The following is a 27,253-nucleotide window of genomic DNA, read 5'->3' as shown; positions in this document are numbered from 1 at the left end:
AAGTTGCTTCGTCTTTCAGCGACATACACTGTCTTCACTGTCAGCCCACTTTGCTGTCAGACCCAGTTGCCAAGGTCACCCATGAGCACGACGATGAATGTTTGACGACGACGGAGTGACGAAGATAGAATTGCGAAGAAGGGTGGATCTCGATGTGGCTGCAAAGGCAGATTGGCGATGACGGCCTGAGGACAATGATATGACGAGCGCAAGGCGACGATGGCATCATGATGACGCTATGAGGACAACCGAATGATGGCGATGTCTCCACCCCGACAGCATAGCGACGACGATATGGGTGTGGATTCGGAACAGCGACTGTCTTACGGTGATAACATGACAATGGCAGGACAGTCACGATTGAACGACGACAGCGAGATTGCGATAAACTGACGTCGGTGGACCACGAACGCCGTATGACAATGACGATGGCATAACAACAATGGGATGATGTTTCCTAAGTGATGACGATAAAATGACCGCGTGACGACGATTGCGGCGCGACTGGCCGCTCGAGGCACTTTGCACGCGGGCTGCTTTCACGCTGGGAAAAACACTTACGTAGGACGCATTAAGCAACTGAAAGCTGCATCGGGAATCTTTCATGTCACTCTACAATGTTCTCATTGACACTTTCCTTCGAATTAGAATATTTGAGAAGTGGGGCTTGGCTGCTCCAGGATTTAAAAAAATGCCTGTGGGAGATAATACAGTTCTAACCCTTGATCTAAATTAGTCGATGAGGCGGTCATCCTTGCTACGGGAAATCAAAATCTTAATTAAAGAATTAACATGATTACATCATTCATTGTTTGATTAAATTACGTTACGAGACATGTTTCAATCTGCGAATGATACGTGCGTTCGCAGGGCGTATCTGCTTGGAAAGAATTAATTGACCAATTGCTTGGGCGTTCAAGTTAAATTTTTAAGAAGACGCTATTTTATGCATTGAAGCACACATGTCATTGAACACAAACGCATTTTGCCGCACACTTTGAAAATCAATATCTCAAAACTGGTGCAGTCCAGACAGTTCATTTGAAGTGGATACGCCTTACGAACTCACCAGGTACAATTCCTAGATAAAAATTTGTGCCTTAGAAAGGTAATGTAGCAATGTGAATTATTTACTGAAGTATATAAATTTCTGAAAGAGGTAATGGGCGCCTCATACAGTTTCTATATGAAGGGCTAGAATTGTGCTCTCTGCCACAAGCAATTTATAAAAATTTGGTGAAGCAAAAAAGAATACCTGTGTATCAAGCAAGTCTACGATCTGTCACCATCGGAGCAATTCATTGAGAGATGAGACGTCATTGTAGTAGTATTAAATATCTCTGCAAAAAAAGAAAGGTAGAATTAAATAGCAATTTCATCAAGTCTATTTCGCCGTGGACAGAGAGTAAATTAAGCACAATTGTCACCTTCATGTTGGCGTATTCCAGACATGTTCATGTACATGTACGTAGTGAAGAAAAATATTTCCACCTGATCCCAGTAGCGTAATTGATCCTTAGAGAAATGTTTGCTCGCCTAAAATAAACAGAATTCCATGAAAATTTCCATTATCTGATGTAAAAAAACCATAGATGTAAACGCGCCATTCTTAATTTAGTTAGCTTCAGCGCTGCATCGTATAATTTGTGCACAAATGAGAGCCCAAATACAATAAAAGTTGCTCATCTTTATCTTTCCGTTATATATGTATATATATATATATATATATATAACGACAGTGAATCAGGTGTCCCTAATGCAGCATATGGATCATAATGCTCATAACAAATTTGTTTCTTTTGCACAAAAAGTGCTCTCATGCATGAAAATGAGACGGTGTGAAATCAGAGCCGCATTATTAAAGGGAAATAATGTAATATATGTTCTTTGTCAAAATAATTATATGATGGTATGTATGGCGAATACCCCAGATCTAGCTGTAGAGCAACTTAGTTACTTTCCTACTTTTCCTTTTTCCGTTCACTTTCCATTTACCTGTAGCGCATGAATCTTAAGAGGACTCAAGATAATGAAAGATTTTTTTAACCTAAATCTCTGCATATTTGTATGTCCCCGCATCAATGAAACGCCCATTACGTTTTTCGAGAAATAGGCAATAGCCTGAAAAAGCCGCCTGTACACTTCAGATCGAATCACAGCAACGTGTGTTCTGATAGAGCTTAACGTAATCTCAAAACTGCAAATTTCCTGAATATTACTCCCAAGAGGAAACTCTTCGAGTAAAATACCCACTATTTATTTTTACTTTTACATTATTTATTGCCTGTCCTGGATTACGCAATTCAGCCTGTTCAGGTGAATTACTTTACTAGGCAGGCGTTACTTGCACAAGAAATCGCAATATCCAGGCGTATAACTAAACACCACTGTTAAATTATTCACATTCTGAGACGTGTTGCAGTTTGTTCTCAAGACTACCTGTAGTGATATATCTTGTCTGCCTAGCAGAAATGGTAAGACTCGCACTATTTATCACATATCGACCTTACACAATGGCGTTTCAGTTAACAGTTTTACGAAATCGTGTGTCAAGCAGTTAATAGTGAGCTTACGCTTAACGAAACTGCATTTTTAGCTGATTTCAAGGGCGGATACCTCGAAAGCGCCGATAGCCTTAGAATTTCTGTCAGGAAAGCATGCCTTTACTACTGCCCGGCTTGAATTTTGTTATATGGACATGTGCCCTAAAGCGAAAGATTAAAATGGTATTCAGTGATAAATTTTATATGCCACCAGGCCAATATTATTTGCCGGCCGAACAACGTTCGCCTCATCAGGTAATCCACCTGAACAGGCCGAATTGCGTGCTTTGCTTCGTGCAATTAATAAATGTCATGACTAAAAAATAATGATACGACAGCATACCAGATTCAAGAGCCCAGTTGCAAAGGCACATTACAACAATCCATTCAGATAATAATTTCCAGACTCCTTATTTATTCGTATTACGTAATGCGTCGATGAATAATATACCTATTCGCAACACAACGTTTTCAAGTGTACTGTTCTACCGCTTCAACTCACGATATTCATTATGACAACAATATAATGTCATTATACAATGCAACTTTATAACCATTCGTTTTCCCGTCTCACTTCATCGGCCACATGAAGGCAGTTCGACGCACTTCATAACCTCCGCAATTACAAATTTCAACAAATACAAATTTGACATGCCGAAACTGGCTGGACTTTCATTCCTCCCGCTCAGGATTCGCACGAAGGCGCTGATTGTAATTCATGCACGGTCAATACATCACCGTCATATGCTTGCAAACAAAGAACGCCAGACCAGGAAGCGCCTCCAACTGCAGACAGCGCTGCAGCAGACAACGCAAAACGGCCGCGTCCTTGCATCACCGCCACCGAGAACGGCGCCTCGCGAGGATGAAACGCGAGAGGAGGAGGATGCTGTGACGTCATGAGGCGTCTCGCCGAATCGGCGGGCGTACTACTCGCGCCCGAAACGAAAATTGCCGCCGCTGCCAGTTCCCGGGGAAGAGTTGCAAAACGTATTCGCGCCGCTTGCGAGCCGCGTGCGCGCGTGGTGTTTCGCCTGGGATATCACTGCCAAGGGTTTCGCTGCGCCGATCCCCAAGGACTGGGTATGTATCGCTCTCGCTTTCGAGTGCGTAGGATAACGACACCTAGAAGACTTTCCCTATCTACGTAGCTCAGCGAAATGGGTCTGGCCGTGCGCACTTCTGCGCAATGAATGGCGATTGAGCGCTCTGTTAATCTCGCGAGAACTCGGTCGAGTCCATGATCGGCCACTTTGAAGGAACTTGTCGGTTACGTGCAGAGGAGTCAAGTGGTAGGTCCCATGTAGAGCTGCCGGCGCTGGTTTTTATTCAAGTGAATGCAACTTTATTGATAATCTTTTCGAAATGAATAGTCGGCTTTTACGTTTAATTTGCGGGCTATAACTTCCCGAAATTGCTCAGTCGATAGCGGGGGACGCCGCATTGATTCTCCACACTTAGGGTTATCTAACGTGAGCCTAAATGCAAGTTCACGAGCCTTTCTAACGCGACAGGGCTGAAAAAAAAAAAAAAAAAAACTTGCGTGCTACTGAAAGGCAGGCGTGCAAGCAGAGGGACACAAGAAGGAACCAACCGGACGAAACGAACAATCTGGACGAACTTGCTCAACTTTCACTCGTTCAAGGAATTTTCAACCTGATGGAGTTGTACTTATTTCTCAGCTGCGCCTATTAAATGTAGCAATTGCCATTTTGTGTTAGTCTTCGCGTGCGTAGCACTTTCCGGAGCCGGCTGCAACCACGATAGCTGCACAAAGCTGTTCGTGGCTTCAGCTGTATTAGCTTTCGCGAACATTGAGCGCTTCTCCTGCACACTTGTCCTCTTGTCACGGCCGACGGGCTACGTCTCCCGGGAAATTTTCGTTTCTGTTATGTGTCAGCTGTGCCGATTCCTAAGACTGCGTTTGCGGAACACGATTGGCACAAGACAGGCAATGGAGATAATGGATACACTGTCGTTTGTGATTAACGCCTCTGTTTAAAAGTTGGGCTCGGGCGTCCAGGGGCGGCTTGCACGAACATTTTATAACGATAATAATAACGAATTTAGGAACGCGTTCTTGTGCGGACTACAGGCGTCGTCTATGGAACGTTAAGGAACGCGTTCTTAAATTGGTTATTATTTCCATTATTAAATGCTTGTGCGAGCCGCCCCAGGAGCACAAGGTGTGGCTGCCTACATGCGTCTCTGATGTAGGAAGGTGCGTGCCAGCGGAACTTCAACCAGCCTAACGTTCTGACACCTCGATTATTATTGTTATTATTATTATTCCTGTTTGATTGTTGTTACTGCCGTTACTTCACTGCTAGTGTATTCGCACTGACTTTGTTTCTCTTCAAACTCCTTCACGGTGTCCTCACTTACCCCGAACTGCTCAGCTGAATCATGTTTCGTCACCCGCGCAAAGTCAACAGAGAACATAGACCTTTCCATGTTGCCTGTCATCACCACCACTCAACCGTCCACGGCGTACTGAGTCTTTGTAACAGTTATCTTTATGATCCCGATATTTTCATACCGCGCTGTCGGTGTTGTTATCGGAACTTCGCGTTAATGTTTCACAGTTTCACAGATTGTTCACCTGGCTTCCTTCTTTTTTTTTTCTGTACTTTGCATTTTATGGTAAGTACGCTCCCTTCTTTTGTAATTGTTCTTCTCATTCATCGGTTTTTTTTTCTTTTCTACTTCTATTTCCGTGTACATTTTCTTCTTTTCTTTATTTGCTGAACTCACATTTTATGTTGTGCGTGACTTATTTATTTATTTATTTCCTTATTGTACTGATCCCTTCCCTAGACTCACACCAACCCCTCCTTAACACTGTCAGTGATTCGCACCTTCTGTGATTGTCCAATCGTTTTCTGTCACACTACATGAAACGTGGAAGCTTTTAGGCAACTCAGTTCTTTAAAGCAACTAATGGGACCAGCGCGGAAGAGGAGGTGAGCGGGAAAGGAAACACGAACGTGTTTGTGTTTCCGCTTATTCTGCCTCGTATCCATGGCAACGGAAGCCATCGACACGTGTTCTACAGATGGCCCCGCTGGGCCCACCTTGTAGAACGTTTAGTAGGCACGTGCGCACGGAATGGCGGCACCGAAAGGTAGAAAGATTGAATGCACCGTAATTTATACAAGTTCGATTAATGCGCCATCGACATATCGCACTAAATTTTGTATTATTACTTTCCGAAACTACATTCTGATTATGAGGCGCACCGTACTGTGGACTCCGGAATAATTTTTTACCATCTCGGGTTCTTTAACACACGCCTATACTTCGTTTCATACATCAGGTGCAACGCTGTGAAGGCTAAAGATACTTCTTGCAGTGGCTGCGTTCGCACTTAGAAACAGTTTGGTGTCTTTCGAGCAATTTTTGTGAAAATTTTCTTTCCATAAGGTCAGTTCTGAATGAAAATAAGAATTTACTCTTAGAAGCAGACAAACCATGTGAACATTCGGCGGCTAGCTAGCAAGTTGTTTTACATTAAATTGCTTTTGTTGTGTTTTTGTCTGCATCCCTCACGTGCGTGCTCGCGCGAGCAAACGCCGCCGGCGCCCAGGGAAGCATAGACGGAACGCGTGGAGGGATAGAATTTGGAAACCGCTACTTGCGTAGCTTGCGCAGCGTTGCACCCGATGTATGCAACGGAGTATAAACCTAAGTGTACGAGCGTGTTTTGTACTTCGCGCCTTTCAAAATGTGGCCGCCGCGGAAGAGATTCAATCCCACCACCTCGTGCTCAGCAGAGCAATGCCTTCACCCCGTCTGCGTAACTTTGAAGCTTTTTCGCGACGTGAAATATAATAAAAGAGGAATGATATATCACACTTCCCCACAGTAACCAAATAAGTTTTCTCAATCAATGAGCTGTACCTCAAAAAAAAATTAAGGAGAAATTCGGCTTAACGAGAACACAGCACTCGAGAAAATGCTACAATGCTTATGGCTTAACAATTACAGGTTGGATAAATTTCCCACATCGAAGCATGCTTTTGCTGTGCAGTTACTGTAATCAAAAAGATTATTGTGTCACATCGGTCCCAGTGAACGATTCTAATGTGTTCTTGAAGTATCTAAATTAGTTCGTAACATGTATTCCACAATTTGGCACCAATAGTTCATGCGCGCGTGTGGTACGAACCGAAAGAGTTCCGCGATGTATCGCAACAACTTGGTCATTCTCTTGGAGCAATTAGTTCGATCCAAAATTGATTATTGTCTTCTATATTTCCAACGCACCCATTACTTAGTGTTGACTTGTATTGGTTAACTACAGTTAATGCATTAAAGCGACGTAGGGCAGCCTTCTTGCATGTCACGTAGGAAGCATTCCTGATTAAACACGTACCCATCTTTCGTAAAATGAAAATCTATATAATATTGGACTTAGTAGCTCTCCCTCACATTGCATGGCAATATAGCTCATTGTAAGATACTTAAATCAGTTACAGCATGGTAACTTTGTGGTCGAAAATAAAATATATGCCCGATAGCCTTCCAATAAGCACGAGAAAAGCCTGCACAAGCTCAGTCAGTATGTCAATAAAAAGAAAGGCGACTCAAAAAGAAAACCGCGCGGGGCGACTCTGCGGCTTTCAATAGCGTCTCGCGTACAAGAACACCGGCCACACTGGGCGCTTCCCTCGAGGGCGGCGCCCCTTTCGGTCTGACGTAACCGAGCGGGTTCCTTTCGTCGTCGGGTCCCTCGCACGATGCATGCATTCACCTGGCGCGCTGAGGGGTCACAGGCAAACGACGCTCCGTAATGACTGCCTTCCTGGAAGATCATCATCGCTGCGGACGTCTCCTGCGCGATTCTTGCAATGCCGAGGTGTGCCCCCGGTGCCTTCCGCTTCCTCGGTTAGACCTAATGTTCCCAGCACCGAGCTCCATTATTTCCCCGTCCCTGACGGGGACGAGAATGCGTCGCCCCAATTCGGCGTCTTGGCAGCGGTTAGGCGATGGGTGTTACCGTAAAGTGCGCTACAGATGTTTGAGCAAGACGGATTCGAGAACAAATGTGAATTTCTGCTCCTGTAAAAGGATAACAAGAAAGAAAAACTCGATCACTTTAGACTGATGAAGTATTCTTTCAGTACTTTCGTTAATTTGGCAGCGGTTAGGCGATGGGTGTTACCGTAAAGTGCGCTACAGATGTTTGAGCAAGACGGATTCGAGAACAAATGTGCATTTCTGCTCCTGTAACAGGATAACAAAAAAGAAAAACTCGATCACTTTAGACTGATGAAGTATTCTTTCAGTACTTTCGTTAATTTGGCAGCGGTTAAGCGATGGGTGTTACCGTAAAGTGCGCTACAACTGTTTGAGCAAGACGGATTCGAGAACAAATGGGAATTTCTGCTCCTGTAAAAGGATAACAAGAAAGAAAAACTCGATCACTTTAGAGTGATGAAGTATTCTTTCAGTACTTTCGTTAATTTCGCGCTAATATATATTACTACTACACAAAATAAAGACCCAACGTTGTTATACATGCATAGTTCCTTTTTTTTTATTTTCGCGCCAGAAACCCAACTTCGGTATTTCGATTTTTTTTCTTCTGCATTCGTAATTTGGTGCTTAGTAAAACGTTTAAATTAAAAGTTGCTAAATTCACTCTTTAGAAAATAATAAATCGTGATGAAATGATGTCATGCGCCACACATCCACGGTAACATCATGTTTCTCCCGATTTTGGTGCATCTGTGCGCGAATTTTTGGAGGACATGGCAGCAGCCGTGGCAAGGAAGGTAACTTCAGTTCTTAGAATCCAGCACTCAGTTTCGCTTTCTTCTCCGAACCATTCCGTTGCTGCTGCAGGCTGATCTAAATACATCCTTAGTGATCTAAGCATCCCATTTCTCACCGGAAGAACGTCAACGTTCTTCGTGCAGGTTCACTTCCCGGCGCCCTCGCGGAGTCGAGGTTTGCGCTAGGGCTAGTTACAAGAGCTGAAGTTTTCTTATATAAATCTGTATATAATCCTGTATATAGAACGCTGATATTTGCATCAACATTCTAGGGACTCCTTGCGCTTATATCTTAAATTGCGAAAATGTTTCATTTTCTCTTCGTGCGAAGCAACATTGACGTTTCTTTAAAACTTTTGGTTTTTGCACGAAACCTTTCTACAAGTATTTTTGTCAACATTTGTTTATAAACACGTTGATGTAACTAGTGCCACGATGAGAAAATTTCTGCCTCTACAATTTCATAGAATACGTTTTGGTATAAGGCGTGCCGTGTTACAGCAAAAGAAAAGTATTTACTCACTACTTTAGCATTGCGACTTTTCCTGTTGGCAGATAAGTGTAAAAGGCAAGGTGGTTCTCGTTTAATGTATCACCATGTTAGTCGCAAAAACTACTGCGGAAAACATTTAACAAAAAAATGAGTTCTGATAATTGTAACTCTAACATCAATGCGCATTGCCACAGAATTTCTGGGAGTAATTTTGGAAACCGGTGCGAAGTGCATAATCCTCAATGCACTCGAATTCATTTACACAATGGGACTTGTGTCCTAAACCAATTAGTAAGAACGTTAGGCAGTGAAAATGTGTTTATTAGCCAACACCGCTATGTACTCTGTCTTGCAAGTATAGTGCCGGTCTCATCAGGTAACACAGCTGATGTAACAAAATTGCAATATCTACCACAATAAAAATATGTATGTTTTAAAGAAGCCATTTCCCATTAAACTATATAATCACGCGTTTTCCAAGTGCAGTCGCCATTGTGTCATCTCAACAGCATGACAACTATGTTCTATGTGGTGCGACTACAAAAATTTACGCAGATTTTGAGAAGAATGCTCGTTATACAAAGAGCGTATTACGAGTGTCAACCTCGCTATAGTTTGCGCCTACGCTCACTGTTGTCGCTTTCCCTTTTGTGCAAAAGAATGCTTTTTCCGAGTAGCTCATGGCTTCGCTTCTCCTAAACGTAGTCAGGGATGACCACTCAATTCAATAATAGCAAACGCTACCAGTGTACATTGTATTCTGCAAACCTGCCGCAATGAACGACTAAATGCGTTGCAAACATTTCTCCTCAATGCTACATTATCCCTGTGCTCATATTTCTGTTACTTCTGCAATGGGCTCGAAATTTTATTGTAGAACATACCGCACGGTAGAATCAGAGGCAGAGATCAGGAAGAAGCTAAACCAATGGGCTTTTAACAATATATCACGGACGCACTACACAACCATGGCAATATGCCAAAGCATATGCGATACTGAGGTGCAGTAATTAGCAGGAATAGACAGATTGACGAAGTTTTGCTCTGGCTACCAGAAATTCTTTGCAGAAAGAATGAAAATGATTTCTACTTTGCCAACGCAAGCCGACCTCTTAAAATTTTGTAGTTGAAATTCTGCTTACACGTAGTTAACTTCCTTGAAAACTTTTCACTTTTCCTAATGCTCCTCTTTGCAGCGATGATGACACTGCAAATTCTGATTGAATACAGAAAATATCTAAATGAGTCTTCAACGAGACATTGTATGCTGGCTGGGCTGAATATAGTTCAAGAAATATTTCGTTGCTGCTAAGGTAACACTTAAAGAATTCGCGTATAATGTGTGCCTGTCTGTGTCCTGAATTTATTTATGTTATTTTTATTTACGAATACTGCTGTCTCGTAGGGGAGACATAGCAGGAGTGGGTAAATACATTAGTAAATATTCTGCGTAGTTATTTAATTCTACGTTTGCACCCCTAAAGATTCTTATAAAATCATTCATTTCAGTAACCCGTTTACTGCAGATTACGAATGGTAGAGAAGACAAAAGCAAACGCTAATTTTTTGGATGAGCCTATTATGCAAAAATGCGAAGAATATTGCGGGAGAAACCATCTAACGACGCCTGTCGACAGTAATACGTTATCATTTAATCAATATAGCGTCACAACGCATTGCCAACGTCCGAACAAGTTATGTATGAGGCGTGTGCACTTTAAAACACAGCGAGTTCCGGGAACTCTCTTGGAGGGATTATCTGCTTGTCCCATATTTCACTCCCTTTTCGAGAGTAGATCGATCCCCTTTGAGATAGAGTAGAATAACTTCCCCTGACGGTTTTATCACTCCACCGCAAGGGAGTTCTAGTACTCTTCAGCAGAGTGATAATACTCTCCCCACAGGAGTAATAGCACTCCCCCAGAATGATTATACTCCTCCACAGGAAGTACGTCTACTCCTCCAATCTGAGTGCTTCTACATCCTTAAACAGAATGCTTGTGCTCCTCCTAACAGAGATTGTGCTCCTTCAGAACTCAGAACAGAGTGCTAGTACTCTTCCCAATAATATGAAACTGCTCATGATGTGGAGCCATGGTCAGGTTAGAAGGGATTGGCAATACTTACATTTGCGGAATATTTGATTTCTTCATAAGCAGCTCTTGAACTTATGCTTGGTGAATTAGACGTAATCTGTAGTCGCCGAGTTACCCAAATGAAACATTTTTTTCTCGTAAAAGGTCATAATCTTTATTCGTCAGTCACAAGATAAATTGAATAATAATTTGAGAAACCTAATGACACGCACACAAAATCAGATTACAATGATGCACATGAACTTTACAACGTATATTGTAATCATAAGTATATTCTCTGAAGTTTCATCAGTATTAGTGTAGAAATATCCTTAATTTACATTTGGCTGCATCTTTGAAATAATAAAGTATGCAATGGAAAGTTAAACATAGAACAAACGTGCGCAAACTCACAATGTATTGGCACTACGATCGAAGAGAAATATGTGCCAAATTACTGGCCAGCAAGCGCATTTCTAGCACAGAACGCATGCACTTATATGTCAGAGGTTACCAAAGGAGCTGATAATTATGTTTGAAGTAGTAGTAACTTAGCGCGATAAAAACACGGAAACGAGAACGGCGTACAAGGACAAGCTCATAAACAAGACATAAACATGGAGCCGATAACGTAGATAAAATGTTCAAGAAACTTTTTTAGTGCCATATTCTAAGACAGCAGCTCATTTGATAACGTCCAGTACAACGTATGAATGTTCTTGCCTGAGGGTACAGTGCAGTACATTTAGAAATGTGTCGTATATTCTCATGCGAGGTCACAGGTCTAGCCTTGGTTATAAATATTTCACGTAAAGTAATTCGTGTGTGGGCTGCACCCCATTGTGCCTAAGCGTGTCTTGTCGTACTTCTGCAGCAATATCCCGGCCCAGTCTCAATGTAGTACAGAGGTGTACCAGATTTCCTATCCGGTTGGCGTTCTCGCGAAAGTAGTTTCCTGGTACTGTTGGGATTGATCTGTTACTCTTTCTCACAAATAAATAAAATTAAATTCGCAATATTATCTAGTGCGTAGCAAATGATTATTAAACTGCAAGGAGCATTGGCATTAAAATATTGCGAATCAAATTTCTTATCATATATTGTAACTTTTCATTCCGCATTACGATATGAACGCTATGAGGAGCAGCTTACATGATTACATTATCAATTATTGTGGCTAGTTGAAAACGCAATGTAACTAAACTATAGCATGGCTTCAGATGTGAACCAAAAATCAAATGCGATGAATGTCATGCATCAAAGGCGACATAAGCATAAGTACAGGCGTGGCAGTGCACGGGAAAGACATTAGCAAAGCATGAATTAGGAAAGGCACCATCCTGATTTACATATCCCTTCCATGAACGTGGATTTTGCATGCGGCTATGCATATACTTTAACAATGAACCAACTACGTGAAACCAGAGGTTTTTTCTTACTGAAGTGGTTGGATTACGCTAAAGTAAGAAGAATTATTGGGCTTCGCAGAATATTATCTTCATCTGAAGAGAAGTACATAAGTGTCTGGGAAGACTAATACAGTGCCTCACTGTGCTCTATCTTAAGTCCAAAAATTTACTATGTGCAAAAATGCTTTATTTTATTTTGCCGTATAAAAATTATGTCTGCACAAGCTTTTAAATTAAAGGGCTTTTGCTTGATTAACATTATATGCTTACATCCGCCAATTGATGAACAAGTGTTTCTCGCAGAGGCTCTCAGTTCCTTGCATTTAACACATCCCTGCCTCCACTAGCATACTCAGTTGGCAAGTAGATTAAGTCACCTTAATAAGAATCTCAAATACCTGGAAGAAGCACTCGTATGACTATATTACAGGAGAAACCACAATTTTACATGTGACTAATTATTTTTCAATCGCAAGCGACTCTGTGGCTTCTAATTAGGACGTGAGGTGCACACCACGGTGCACAGAGTTAAAGGCCTTGGTCATTACTCCCGCTTCGGGAGCCGAGAGCAGTTCTAATGAACTTGTTTCGTGAGTATGCACGTAAACAATAATGACTTCTTAATCTTGGATTGCTCTGCCCCCAATGCTTCCCCTTTCTGGAACCTAAGTGGAAGCCATACATTTAAATTTAGGTGTAGGAATAGATAAAAGGGAAGACATGAAAATCTGTCTCCCTTATATCAGCGCTTAAAATACAGAATGACAGTGGTTTGTATTTGCACCCTTGAATCTACATGCTGATAATTTATGTCAGCAACTAACAAAGCATTCGCTGTTGCTTTCTATAGTGAACACAGGCACTGTGCTCACTGGAAATATGTATTATGTCACCAAGCAAATCCGGCGATGTTACACTAACACCATTGTTTGTCACATGGATATATTGTCACAGCCTTGTAGGAGACGGGAAAGCCGGTCTAGAGAACGTACAAAAGCACTTTATTAGAGCAGTGAACGCGACGTCGTTATCGTCTTTGTTTTTCTACCCGCGCGCTACTTGAGCGTTGTTTTCATCGCCTGGCACGCACCCGCGGCGACCATATAGGATATGGCATTTGCCCCTCCTTTGGAAAGGAAAAGAGGCATCGTCCCGATGCATCAACCTCCGACGGCAGTGCACAGACGGTGCAAAGTTGAGGTCATTAGGAAAAGTACGTCTTCATACGAAGCACGTGCACAACCTCGGGCAGATGCCGCTGGTGTTTCGAGCAGTTATGACTGTCGGGGACCACTTCATAATTCACATTGCTGATGCAGCGCAGAACTATGTACGGCTCAAAGTATCTTCGCAGGATCTTGACAGATAGCCCCCGCCGACGAATAGGAGTCCAGACCCACACTTGGTCACCGACGTTGTACCTGACGGGTCTGTGCCGGAGATTGTAGTTTCTGGCGTTGTATTCCTGTTGTTTTGGACTCTCAAACACGCAAGCTGCCTGGCTTCCTCTGCGCGTTGCGTAAACTCCTCAACACTAGTCTCGTCGTGACCGCACTCGTGTGGCAACATTGCTTCCAACATTGTTGTCACTTCCCGGCCGTAAACGAGGTTGAAAGGTGTCACGCGTGTTGTCTCTTCGCGAACCGTGTTATACGCCAATGTAACATATGGTAAAGTCTCCTCCCACTTTTTGTAGTCGACGTCGATGTACATACTCATCATGTCTGCCAGAGTCTTATTCAAACGTTCTGTCAGCCCATTGATTTGGCGATGATAAGCCGTGGTCTTTCGGTGAGTGGTACCACTTAGGCGCAAAACAGTATCCAGAAGCGCAGCCGTGAACGCAGAACCTCTGTCTGTTATGACCACTGCGGGAGCGTCCTGCCTTAGGAGGACGGCTTCGATGAAAAATCGCGCTGCTTCGGCTGCTGTTCCACGTTGGATGGCACCTGTTTCGGCGTATCGCGTAAGATAATCCGTGACGACGATTATCCATCTATTTCCGGCAGTAGACAGTGGAAACGAACCAAGAGGTCCATGCTAATTTGTTCAAACGGAGCTTGCGGCATCTGCGCAGGATGCAGCAGTCCAGCTGGCTTGCAGGGTAGGGCTTTGCGGCGCTGGCAATTCAGGCATGTCTGTGTGTAACCTTTCACGGCCGACGCAAGTTGTCGCAGATTACAGGCACGAGGGAACAGCTTCGCGGAGGAAGCGTGACGTCTTCGTCGGCCATACGTGAGCGGGGTCGCTGATGTTCCACGGTGTCGACGTCGTCTGAGCTCGTAGAAAAGATAGCGACGAGGTCACGGGCAATAATCTCTGCACCGTGCTCTCTCAAGAAATCCATCCCCAATATAATGCCCTTACAACACTCAAAGAGAATGACGAGGGTGGTGACGAAGGCTGCACCGGTGATTACTACTCTGGCTGTGCATTTTCCAATAGGCGTCATCAACTGGCCGCCGGCAGTTCTGATGCTGGACCCGGTCCACGGCGTCTTCACTTTTCTCAGCCTGTCGGCCAGCTTTAGACTTATCATCGAAAAATGCGAACCACTATCGACGAGAGTGGCCACTTGGTTGCCGTCAATACAAACGACAAGATCGGCGCTGACGGCGTCGGTTACAGGGGACGTGGTTGTAGTCGTCGGAGTTTTAGAGTCGTCGCTCGTCGGTGATGGGGGCACTTCGAAAGCTAGGCGGTTTGCAACCTCACCCCCGGAGGTCGCTGCCTCTAGTTTCCCCGGCGCGGGCTAGGGGACCTGCTTCTAGGGGCGTCAGAAAAATCGCGACGGGTCGGTGGGGTGTAACGATCCTGAGAAGGGGAACGCTATCGAGGCGTCGTTGAACCTTCCCGCCGATAGTTTGTGGAATTGCCGTCGCAGGTATGGGCAGCATCAAACAGATGGTGATTGCAGTTGGGAAATCTTGGATACCCAGCTGCGCGGTAGAGGCACGCGCGGTAAACATGTCCTGCTTCGCCACAATGAAAGCATAGCGGCCGGCGGTCAGCGGTGCGCCACAAATCGGCCTTTCGAAGCGGGTAGCCGGCAGGGTTGTCGCCGTAAGACCGAGGCGCAGTTATCGGCTGGCGGCGATACGGCATAGCTGTCTGTGGCTGTGACTGTCGAAAATAGGGCATCGGGGGTGGCGGTGATGGCTGCGGCGTAGCGGTTGACAGTGCCAGCAGCATCGAAGTGGCGGGAGGTGGACGACAGACAGCTTCCGCGTAGGTTATTCGTTCGTCGCTGCATCGCCTGCCAGTCGGGCGACGAAAAGGCCTGTGGAACATCCTGCCGATCGATATCAGTGACAGAAACCACCGCTGATGCCATGGGAGAAATGCCGAGCTGCCGGATCTCCTTTCGCGCAATCTCTCGGATGACTTCACGTAGAGATGTGCCGCAGCTCTTACGTAGAATTGAAGCGTTCACCGGTGAGTTCTTGCGGTCATATTGGTGGTACCGTTGCTGTAGCGTCCGTTCGATAGGGCTAGCCTCCTTGGTAAATTTGGCCACTGTCGTCGGTGGATTCCTCACGAGTCCGGCAAACAGTTCCTCCTTCACTCCGCGCAAGAGGTAGCGCAGCTGCCTTTTTTCGGCCATCTCAGGGTCTGCTCTGCGGATAAGGCGGATCATATCTTCTGCAAACATGGCAACGCTCTCGTTTCGTTTTTGAATACGGGATTCGAGAAGGCGCAGCGCGTTTTCTCTTCTGTCGCTACTAGTGAATGTGTCTAGCAGCTGGGTGCGGAAGGCATACCATGTGGTCAAACTTCCCTCCCGGTTCACAAACCACGTCCGCGCACTGTCTTGAAGCGCAAAATAGACATTAGCCAGCTTTTGCTGGGAGCCCCAGTCACTATAACTGGCGACAGGCTCAAATTGATGCTCAGTAGCAATGACGCAATGGATGTTCCTGGACGTGCCTATAAGTATGGGCAACAAGGCTTGTTATGCCATGCTTACCCACATTTCAAGATTATCAAGAAACAGTTCACTGCGGCCTGTACCTAAGCTTACTAAAAGGCACGAACTCATTTTCATTGATGAGGTACGCAATGGAGTTCATTTTTGACAGACTCGACTATTGCTGCTGCAGTTTGAAATCGAGCATTTTACATTCTTGAAGGTGTGTAAAAGCTGCAGTTAGACCGGAATTATTTGTTAATTAGACTAACTCTTTGTTTTGTGTATGACAGACGACTGGTAACACAGAATTCAGGCAACGTTTTATTTTAATACTATGTTTCTTCACTAAAAATATAAAAGCGAGAAATACATTTTGATGTGCCACAAAGTAGCAAAATGCACAGATTACTCTTGAGGCCCCCAGAGAAGGGTGATTTAACTGTTCATATGACATAATTCCGAAGCGTCAGCTCATATTAGCAAATGGACAGCAAATGCGCATGACAATTCAACGAGTTCGTACGCATAAGCACCCTTTCAAATGCGCACCGTGGTCGAGAACATCAACCCGAGATATAAAATCAGACATATAATCACACCATTTCAATACATGAGCAAGAAGAGCTCAGTCTTATTCAGCCTAATATATGATTTCCTCGTGCGTTTTCAGTGAGTTCAACATAACGCGCGCAAGTGACTTCTTCAGCCTGCGGCAAAATTTCTAACTAGCACTGGCGCTGCACGTAACTTCAATAGTCGCAGATTACTCATCGGCGAAAGACACCGTCAAGCGCGCGGCTTATAAGGAAAGCATGCCGCCAGCAAAATGACGCCTGTTATGTGACTCCTTACTTCAAGAGCTTTCCGTACGCAGTATGAACTGAATAAATTCAAACACACAAAACCTACGCTAAGCACGCTCCGCTTAGGCTCGGAATCATGGGCTGGTAAACATACCATTGTATGCGTTCCCTCGCCTCAAGTCTTATTGAACATGGTTCTGGCAGTGTTTGCGATTTTCAAAGCTCTTACGGATAGCGGCAAGTCATAAAATCACATGCAGTTATTGCGATGACTGGCTTTTTCGATTGGGATCGAGAGACGAAGCGCGCTTGCCTAGTCCCTTGCCAATCGCGTCGGCTAAAAGCCACGACGACTTCGTGGCGATAGCCTGTCATATATGCGCAGAATGTGCACGTAAGTTAGAATTCACTTACCCTGGAGGATTTGTTGTTATATCCAACGAATGACGAACGACTGTCCTGTTTTCGCGGCGACGTCAGATGGCTGACACACGGCCTTCCTTGGATAGCCTTCGTTGCTGCTCGCTGGACGGATCACCTTCCTCCACGGCTGTGCTGTTGCGCGATGTTGTGCGCGTGCTCAGTGGGGCATCTCCGAGTGAAAAAGTAGAGCGGTGGCTCCGCTTCCAATTGCATTATGGCGTCTGTTCTCTTTGAAGCAAGACTGTGTGCTCTTTGCTCAGCGTGCTTGAGTCGTACGTCGCCATATTCGGGGCCAGCCTGCTACAGTTGAAGCAGGAGCTTACGCTACGTTTTCTTCTCTATTGCCGGAAGATTATAACGGGCATTCTACTCTCTCTAAGGGCGGAGTGGAAAAAAAAAAACATTTCACTCCACTCGACATATTGAGAGAGTAAAACAATTCTTTGAAGAGTAAATGGGGCCCTTTACTCCTGCGATACTCTCCCTAGTTTTTAGAGTGTACTGGAGTGGGACCCCTCCTTCGCGCTTCCTAAGAATACTCCGTATGATCTAGCGCCGCCGCCACGAAGCTTCTGCGTGGCCTCCGAAATGCATGTCGTGTCGCTGCGTGCGAACGCTAACAAACGCGTCATGCGGCAACAGGGCTCCTCTGTCGCGTTTTTGTCTGGACACGCTGCGCCATCGAGTGGCACAGCCGAGCAGTCTTTGCGTGGCCTTCGAGACGAGAAGCGTGGCGCGTCGGTGCATGCGAACGCTGAGAATTGTCCCCTCACTAGCCGCACACTCAGTTACACATGCTCAGTGAGCCAAGTTGGGAACAGGGTCACTGAAGAGCGGCACATACGCAGTGCATTTGTGGCGCAGCCTGCTAATGTGTCGGGTTACTGTCGTTGAGAAACTTTTGTGGCGTAGGCTGGATTCCGCTCAGCGTCGGATAAGTGGAACGGATCCTTTTCTTGAGCCAAGTGGGCATCAGAGTTTCCTTGAGGGCCAGCACAGATCGAGTGGCTCATAAGCAGCGCTCCTAGTCGGCGCGGAAGTGTTTCTTCAAGATGCGGTCGCCGTAAGGCGACCGATGTGGGCGTAAAAAGGTTCGTGAAGAGCGCCGCCTATGTGCAGATGGTCACATACTGAGTGACTGTCACGAGCTGAAGTAGAAGAATAAGAGGGAGAACAAGGAAGATGAAGAAGGCTGACGTGGCCTAGAAGGAGCGAGGGAGGAAATGGGAAAACACCGCTATAGGAGAAGGAAGAAGTCTGCTGGAACACTGGACGAAGAAGGCGGTGAGCCATGGACGTCGAGACTGAAGGCGGACACCAGTCGCTCTGCTCCAGTCGGGCTTGATCCTCCACGCCCCGCGGCTGTGCACCGTGTTCACCAGCAAAGGCTTGGTCCGAGGACAACCGCACCGTCCTATGCTACGGGGACAACCTCGCCCTCACCAACGACAACGCTGGAGAAGCCAGGCCTATTCTACGGGGACAACCCTCAGCAGAGGTGCCAGTAGTCCACCGAGCAATGGAAAGTAACTACACCGACTCATACATGTAAGCGCCACATTGCACGTTAGGGCGTTTGAAGAACTTGTGAAATGATTTGAGAACTCGGAAAATATATTAGTGGGAAGGGGAGAGATCAAAACTCAGTCTAACCATTTTTACGGCTGTATGTAGATTTTGCGGGGACTTATTGGTATGATAAATTATAAATGTGTTTTGTGGGTCTGTCCGGATTCATGTCTCATGCGCCGTTAACCGTGACAGCGACTCAAGTTGGTTCGATGGTTGGCTCCGAACTCGTTTACCTGGGCACAGTAGCCCGATGGCCAACCGATTCTACCACGAACTACCCAGTGACCCCGGTAAGCAGGCATGCGGTTAGATACAAACATAGAAACATACATAGATCGATATATCCCCTTGAAACTGCGTCAAATACCCTAAGATCGCTAACGCTTTCTTTCTTTCTTCCTTTCTTTCTTTCTTCCTTTCTTTCTTTCTTTCTTTCTTTCTTTCCTTCTTCCTTTCTTTCTTCCATTTGTGGGGCTTGATTTGCCGAAAATGCATAGTTGGTTATGAACTAAGCCGTAGTGAACGGCCTCAGATTAATTGCAACCACTTGAAAATACTTAACATCCACCGAAATGTTGGCATGGTACCGTTCTTGCATTTCGCTATCATCAAAATACGCCCGCCAGGGCCCGAATCCGTGACCTCGTGCCCATCAGCAAAGCCCGAACTGAAAATGTAACAAAAAAAAAAACGCGTTCATGAGAATAAGTTCTGCCTCGAGGAATTAGTCCACCTAATTGGAACCTTGGCAGTGGTCATTCTTCGTCCAGAACTAGAGCACTTCGCTACCTTTCACCCCCTCGGTATAACGCGCTACTTGATCCTTCCTCACGACTCGCATTCACCATGACGCAATGCCTGTCGCCGACAATTACACTTCATACCCATCTTTATTTCTTTCTGTTTCCACCTACTCTTGAAGAAGCACCGGGGGCCCGATCCGTGCGGCTCAATTTTCAGGTGATAAATCTGGCATGCCGTTGGCAGCCGTAGCCGGCGGGCTGCGAGCGTCGGCAGATACCCAACCTAGCCCGACTAACCCGGTGCTCCGGGTGGCCTTGGTGTTGGGGCAAGGTCCCACAGCGGCGTGTCCCGGCAGCAGTTAGAGCTGGTGCGCGGAGAGGCTCCTGGCACGGCGGTGCAACGGTAATTGGGCGCTGCTCTGGACACACTGGGCCAAGGTGGCCGTGTACGACAACCGTTTAATCGCGCCAAATTGCTGGCTGCGGCGGTACGCGCGTTCGTTCCGAGAAAACCGGGTGCAACTCTTGCGAGGGTCCTTTGCATTGCGAGACCGGCTGCGTGCTCTCTTTACTCGTTCTCCGCTTCGAGCCTGAGGGGCCGCAATAGACGGTCTCGCATCTTGAGTCCTGGTCTTCTGCGCCTTGCCTTTACTAATTTTAGCATCAAGCTTCGCATGAGGATCCATCAGGACTCCCGTGACCCCGACCGCTGGCTCGTCCGCATTTTAAACTTAGGACCACCTCCGAAGTTGCCAATTATTCTGCTGCAGGTCGATTCTGCTTCAACTGTAATGGGGGACTGTGTAATTGTGTGCCGTGTAATCCGCCTCACGATCAGTACTGTATTAAAGTGCGCTAAATGGATTACCACTTCTTACGCGTTGCTCGTGTACGCCCCATCTCCAATTTTCTTCTTACAGAAAACATTTTTAAACATCATGTGTGCATAAAATTGATCATGCGCGAATTTTCGCCGTCGCCGTAGGGTTTCGCATATGTGCTATATTCTTACATTGCTACACTATCCTATATTGCGGGTCATATTGCTACACATTCAATTACCAAAGTGACTCGTACCAGGTCTAACCTTCATGACTAAATAATTCCTCAGAATTTTGAGAATTGAATCCTACAAGCAATATCACTGCAGAAACGTGAGATTCGTTTAATTTTACTGGAGCGGTTTCTGGCGTGCAACGTAGCGGCGCCTGTGCGACGCTATTGCAGGTCATTCACGGGTTTTTGAAGCCTTCAGCGTGCTAGAAATTTCGGCACAGCCGCGGATGTCGTGTCCGCGTTAGCCGGACCATGGCCTCCGAAATTGTGCGCGTTGTCTGCTGTTGCTCCGGGCATCCCATTCGGCACGCTCCCCAGCCAAAATGTGTAATGTGTGGCGCCCACCCGGCTGCCACGAGGTGGCGCTGTTAGCCAAAGTTTCCTAAAGCATCCCGATCTCGAAGCGAGATCGGGATGCCTTAGAGCACGCACCTATAAAGCGAGATATAAGAAGGAAGAAGAAGCACGTGCTTGCTGCGGTAAAGCTAAGGAAACTATGGAGCATGTTTTATTAGAGTGTGAAGACGTCTACCCAGCGGTCGATTTAGGGCACCACTGGCATCCTTGAAGGTCTTGGGTTCAGCGAGAGCAGTGGTAATGTAAACATGTCCGCAATAGGCATTAGTAAGAGGCGATTGGAGGATTGGTGGAAGAAATGTAGGGAAACGACAAAAGACAGAGACGTACAAAAGCACAGTTGGCAATAGGGGATCAGAAAATTTGGCTGTGGTAGTCCATAGCCTTCTTTTTTCTTTTTTTATTGTTTAACCTAGGTAGGACATTAGGCAGTATAATAGCAAGAGCTTGGTGGCGCAACCCACCGCCCCGTTCCAAAGGGGACGCTCGTAACATCCATCCATCCATCCATGTTTGGTGGCCGTGCAGCTACTCTTGCTTTCGGCATTTTCGTTTTAGGCTAACAAAAAAAAGTAGTCGAATCAATTTTTTTTTCGTGCTCACCGTTTCCAATGCAAAACGAAAACGTCCGGCTTTGGTGTTTAGTTCTTATTGTTATTGTTTATTAAACGGCGAGGACAAAAGAAAAAGCATCAACAGCATTTCCGCAATGAAGCGTTGCTCGATTATAGGTGTAGTTATAAAATATTGGTACCATACACTACGGTAAATTTGCCCATTCTAAGGTTAGCTTGTACGGTAAGTTCAGGCTAGTAAAGATTGTGATATATGTGCACGCCACACACGTTTGTAGCAGGCAACGCCATGTGATATGCTGGATGAACGTTTATGCGCTGTGTACAGTCCTGATAAAAGTTTGGAATGTGATTCAACGTCTAGTTCAAGTCTATGAAAGGCTATGTTTTCGTGGGCGAGTTGAGGATAATAATGGGCTTTATAAACCACAGAAATTATTGAGATTAACGCTAGAACAACATTTGATTGATAGAAACTATAGGTTGAATCGCCTTCGTCCTTGTTTTCATCAGTTATTACATCACCATATAATAACATAATACGGTAGAACCGGTCTTACGATGAATGTCGATGATAGTGCGATCAGCAATGAAGCAGTGCACCGACCCACTGCATTGAAACCAACGAAATACGTTCTCCGTGAGGCATCCATGCAGCCGGGCTGGTTATTCGCCCTACCCTGCGAGTATATGCTGCATGCGTCTAGTACGCGTGAATATACAGGGTGTCCTACCTAACTGTAGTCATAGTTCTAAAATATGCAAATGCGAAGTAGCTGGACAGGACCAAGGTAATGTTGTTTGCCGTCGCTTGGAGGTGCTGAAACAATCTTTATTTTTCATTTCGCCTAATTAGATAATTAGTCCTAACTTATTGATCAACATCTCAAGTATTATAATTCGATGAAAAGTGTCAATGAGAAAGTTGTAGGGCGACATGAAAAACACCCGATAGAGCTTCCTGCTGCTCAATACGTGCTACATAAAAGTGTTTTTCCGAGCGTGAAATAAGCCCGCAAATGCATTCAACATTGTCGCGCGACTGGGCGCCCAGGGCACTCCTCCGCAGGCACATTGATAACTCCGTGTTGGCAAGACCTCCAAACCAACGTACATGCCACTCTCAAAAAAAAAAAAAAAAGAAAAGCACAATGCCTTCATTACTACACAGGCATGTTGGTAAATCTGTGTTGAAGGCGTATGTTCCGCGCTACATAACAAAAAGCATTTATTGCTCTACAAACGTATTGGTAACTACGTGTTGACATCTCACGTTACCGCTCCTTCGGGGAAAGAGTTCAACTCAGAACGACCGTCGTGCGTGCTGCGTCAGCAACAGTTGCAAAATGCGTACCTAAACTCTGGACGGTCAGCCGGCCAGCGGCGCGTCCCTTCGGCCCCCAGCCCTGCAGTGGCTCTAGCAGATGTCCCGCATTGTTTGTGCTGTTGTCAGGAACTACATGCGTCAAGGCATCACAGGTTGTCGAAATTGCGGCGACATCCGAGTCGTCCGACGAGCTAAAATCGGTGGAACTATGTTCCACGCTACACGTGCAGTTCGCTGTTGGACTTCATTTAATAAAACCATATACTTGCGCGTGCATCATTTGCATCGCCCCGTATTGTTCTGCAAGGATGATATGAGACGTGACATGTTTGCCTCGGTGATCGCTCGCAATTTTGGCTTTGTGCTAGAGTTTAGCTTTAGCTAAAATGAGCAGGTACAAATGTGCTCTTAATTTTTCTCACTTCGTAAGCAGCTTTCAGATCTTCAATACAGCTACCAAAGTTTTCCCTAGAACAACCATATTTGAGACTTTTTCAACCGTAACGCCGACTTTTGTAATTGGAAAATGGAATTGTTTTAGTGGTATCAAATGTAATTTCTGTTGGTTTCTAGCAGATACTCTAAAACTCTGTAGGAATGTATAGTGAGCTTCAAGTAGCCTTGAGTAAGTTCTCTGGAAAACAAAACATATTTAAAATACCTATTTGTTTTTATTTATGCGTGCAGATAATAATCCTCTCTATGTTATTTATTTCTGCAACGTTTATCCACAACACTTTAAGCTTTTCATTGAAGGCCTTTAATACAGTAAACGCTGGGTAACTACGCGAACAACCGGCACACTATTACTCTGTTCAGGTCTTCGATACAACTTTCTTAAATTGGCTCTCTACTTGACATTCTTAATCTCATTCCTCATAAATTCAACTAATTAAGTAGAACATCTTTCGCAGTACATATTTTCACGACCAATTAGGAGGAGCCGACGTTCTAGGACAATCTTTTGAGATAGGTTAACTCGGTAAGCGAAAAATGTTCACGTACATGTTCAACTTAGTGAAATCCACGTGGAACAAGATTGAGAATGCGCCCGCTCTCGAGAATTCCTATACGTTCGGCTGAGTGAAGCCGTTCGGCTGGTGGGGTAATATCTCTACTTATTTAGCGGAACACAAGCAGGAATGGCGGCTCCATTCAGATTAAGCGAGCGGCGCGGCCGCGCTGGTGGCGGCGTTAATTGCTGCGTAATTGCAACGCTGCCAACCACGCCGCCATTACCTCTTCTCCAACCAGCACGGCGGCGTCTCGTCGGCCGCCCCCGAGGTACACGGGAGAGGCGTTTCGGCTCTGCGCGGGTTTTGCTCCCTCGTTTCTCCTCTTGGGTGGTTCTCGCCCGTGCTGCCTTTTGACTCCGTCGGGGAGATGCAATCAGACAGTGTGCAGTCTCGACACCACGAACAGCGCTTCCGCTTCCTTCCATTCATCGGGGTTCCTTCAGCGTTGTAAGCCGCCCTAACAGGAGGAGGAGGAAAAAAGAACTTTAGTTTGACGAGGCATTAGGAACCTCGCAGGCCCCTGGGCTCCCCGCACTATTCCACTGCAGATTGGAACTCCATTTTTCTTTTCAGTATCCGAGCCGCTAAACTGGCTATCGCCTCTCAATCAGGCGAAATTTCCGTCACGCGTCTAATTATTACCCGTGCTACTTATGTGGCACACTCCACCCGCCACGGCGACTCAGTCAGTGGTTATGGCGTTGAGTTTTTAAGCACGAGGTCGAGGGTTCGATTCCCGACTGCTGCTGCCGCAATTCAACGGCGCCGCAAAGAAACAACTCTCCTGCGCTTCAGTTTACGTGCACCGGAAGTACTTTCGAGTGGTCCAATTTAATCCCGAGTCCCCAGTACGCCTTGCATAGCAATCACATCGCGTTTTTTCCACTTAAAGGGACTGACATCGAATTTTCATGGTGCCCACTTTTTTTCGCGCAATAGAAAGCTTGCGGCCACATCGCCTAATCATTAAGTAGTAACACGGAATACGCCGTCGAACATTTCTTATCAGAATTTTACGATCTGCGGTGAGGATGAAGTCGTTCACTGGAAGCATGCTGAAAACTGTGATAGGTGAGCCCGATAGCGATTATAGGCCCGCGCTAGTGGGAGGCAGACAAGTGCTGCCGTAGGCGTGAGAAGGTATTATTTCGTTTGTCGAGTCGATGTTCCTTCGATTCATGTTTTCAAAAGTGTTAAAGTATTTATGCAATAATAGCTACGTGTCTTTCTTTTGCGGTTTCCTGTCCAACTGCTATGGTATTTGACTAAAAACGGAACCAAGCGCATCGAAAACGAAACGACGCTTTTACACGTGATACGCGGTTCGTGTTGCTATAGTCAAGCGTGCACTTGTGATTCCTGATGTCGTCTTTCAAAGATCTTAGCGAGTTGGAACAATGTATTTTAGCTCGCATGCGTGCTCAGAATTTGGATCCTTAGGAAGTAGCACCCGAACGTCATGCTTCTATGGACGAAATTAAACCGGCAGCGGAAACGACGAATCCGACTTGCTCGATAATACACCGTCCCTGCCACAAGCATCGTGCCTGGAGAATGCCGATTGGTAAATTCTCACTTACAATAGGCCGACCCGACACTGATTTCGGTCTGCCGACTGTCGGTGACAGCGTTTTTCCATTCGTATCGGCGCCTCTGTCACACTGTGCCGACAATCTGCCGATTGTCGGCGGAGAGCTCGGCGTCGGTAAGTGTGACAGAGGCGCCGACACGAAGGTAAAAAAACGCACGCATTTACGGCACAACTCGTCGATGGCATCTCGTATCACAGGGAGATCATAAAACTATGGGTACTTGCAAACTCGTGCTATACTCGCGCGCGTACAACAGCATGTGCGCCGCCATGCATGCGGGACGACGCGAGCGCCGCTCGTTAGCGTGGACTTTGTTTACTTCGTAATAGGCATAGAAATAAGCGCAAGTGTCTAATAATATACTAATTGCAATTTTAAGCAAAAATCTACTGTACTTAATGACATTGGACTCACGTTCAATAATGTTCTGACTTCATTTCGAAGTATGAATATTTCAACACCAGGCCTCGCCACTTGCTGGTTTTTCTCATTTTCTTTGCCCCTCCCCCCGCAACTTAAAATTATATTTTCTACTTAAATCCCGAACATTGTGCTGGATTCTGTCACTGTAGAAATCGTGGTCATTTCATTTCTATCAACGTCTCAACTGACCAGTTGTAAGTCCCTTTAGAGCCCCGGAATAAATAATATTTTGGGCGCTATCGATTGGTTACTGTCTATAGGTGCACTTTTAAGCGTTTACATTTCTTTGTTCATGCTTTAATGGTATACTGTGTGGAAGCAAATATATATATATATATATATATATATATATATATATATATATATATATATATATATATATATATATATGAATTGTAAGCATTCATGCAGACCATCATCTGTACGAAGCCATCATGGATCATCGACTCGCGTTTGTTTTCCCGTCGGCGCCATTTCTCCTTCTTGGAATAAAGCGTCGTCTCGGCCGTGGAATTTCGATAGACATTTTTCAGGTTTAACCTTCCGAAAGTTTGCGATCGGTCATGAGGAACGCCGTGCGGGAGAGCTTCGGATTGACTGTATATATCACAATCATCACCCAGCATCTGAAGTAGCGTGTCTGGCGAACAGCCAAGCTAACAATCCACTCTATCAATAAAGCTTGTATATCATTCTGGCCACCTGTCTTTCCTCAAAGCGCCACCAAGTTTCTGCGCCTGACCCTTTTTGCATTTTGGCCCCATCGGAATAAGCTCTCCGGGTGGCCGGGATCTGCATCGTCGAGCTGTGCAATGCCACTGCCTGAGCTGTAGTGGCGGGTGGCACACTTTTGGATGCGTACAAACCGTCTTCGGTTATTAATGTGATTAGCATCCTTTGGGAAATTCACTCACTTTTTTTTGTTTGTCCGTATTTGACATCTTTCAGGCTAACTTGGGTCACTGAGCATCTTCTACTAGATATGTGATACAGAAGTGCAAGATTTGGCAATATGGTGTGTTGCTCACGTCGAAATTCATCGTGAGATAAGTTCTGCTGGAATTCACTTTGTTGGTTGTCGAACAATGTGTGTAGTTTCGACAAATGTTAGCAAACAACGTTGATGAGGCGAGGTGTCGAAACGGACGCACGCCGTTTT

At 45.4% G+C, this 27,253-nt stretch overlaps 1 protein-coding gene across 1 annotated transcript in view; it reads left to right on the top strand.

Moving 5' to 3' along the window:
* Positions 1-1,752: 1,752 nt before the first annotated feature.
* Positions 1,753-27,253, top strand: part of LOC126526619 (alpha-N-acetylgalactosaminide alpha-2,6-sialyltransferase 5-like) — a 74,148-nt gene continuing 48,647 nt past the window's right edge. The window contains exon 1 of the mRNA XM_050174488.2: positions 1,753-3,626. The gene's annotated coding sequence lies outside the window, so the exon portion shown is untranslated. The remainder of the gene's footprint in view (positions 3,627-27,253) is intronic.

This window comes from Dermacentor andersoni, chromosome 8 (assembly GCF_023375885.2).
Source record: "Dermacentor andersoni chromosome 8, qqDerAnde1_hic_scaffold, whole genome shotgun sequence".
NCBI classification, from domain to species: domain Eukaryota; kingdom Metazoa; phylum Arthropoda; class Arachnida; order Ixodida; family Ixodidae; genus Dermacentor; species Dermacentor andersoni.
The sequence above is the reverse complement of the archived record's forward strand: the minus strand, read 5'-3'. Positions and strand labels throughout refer to the sequence as shown.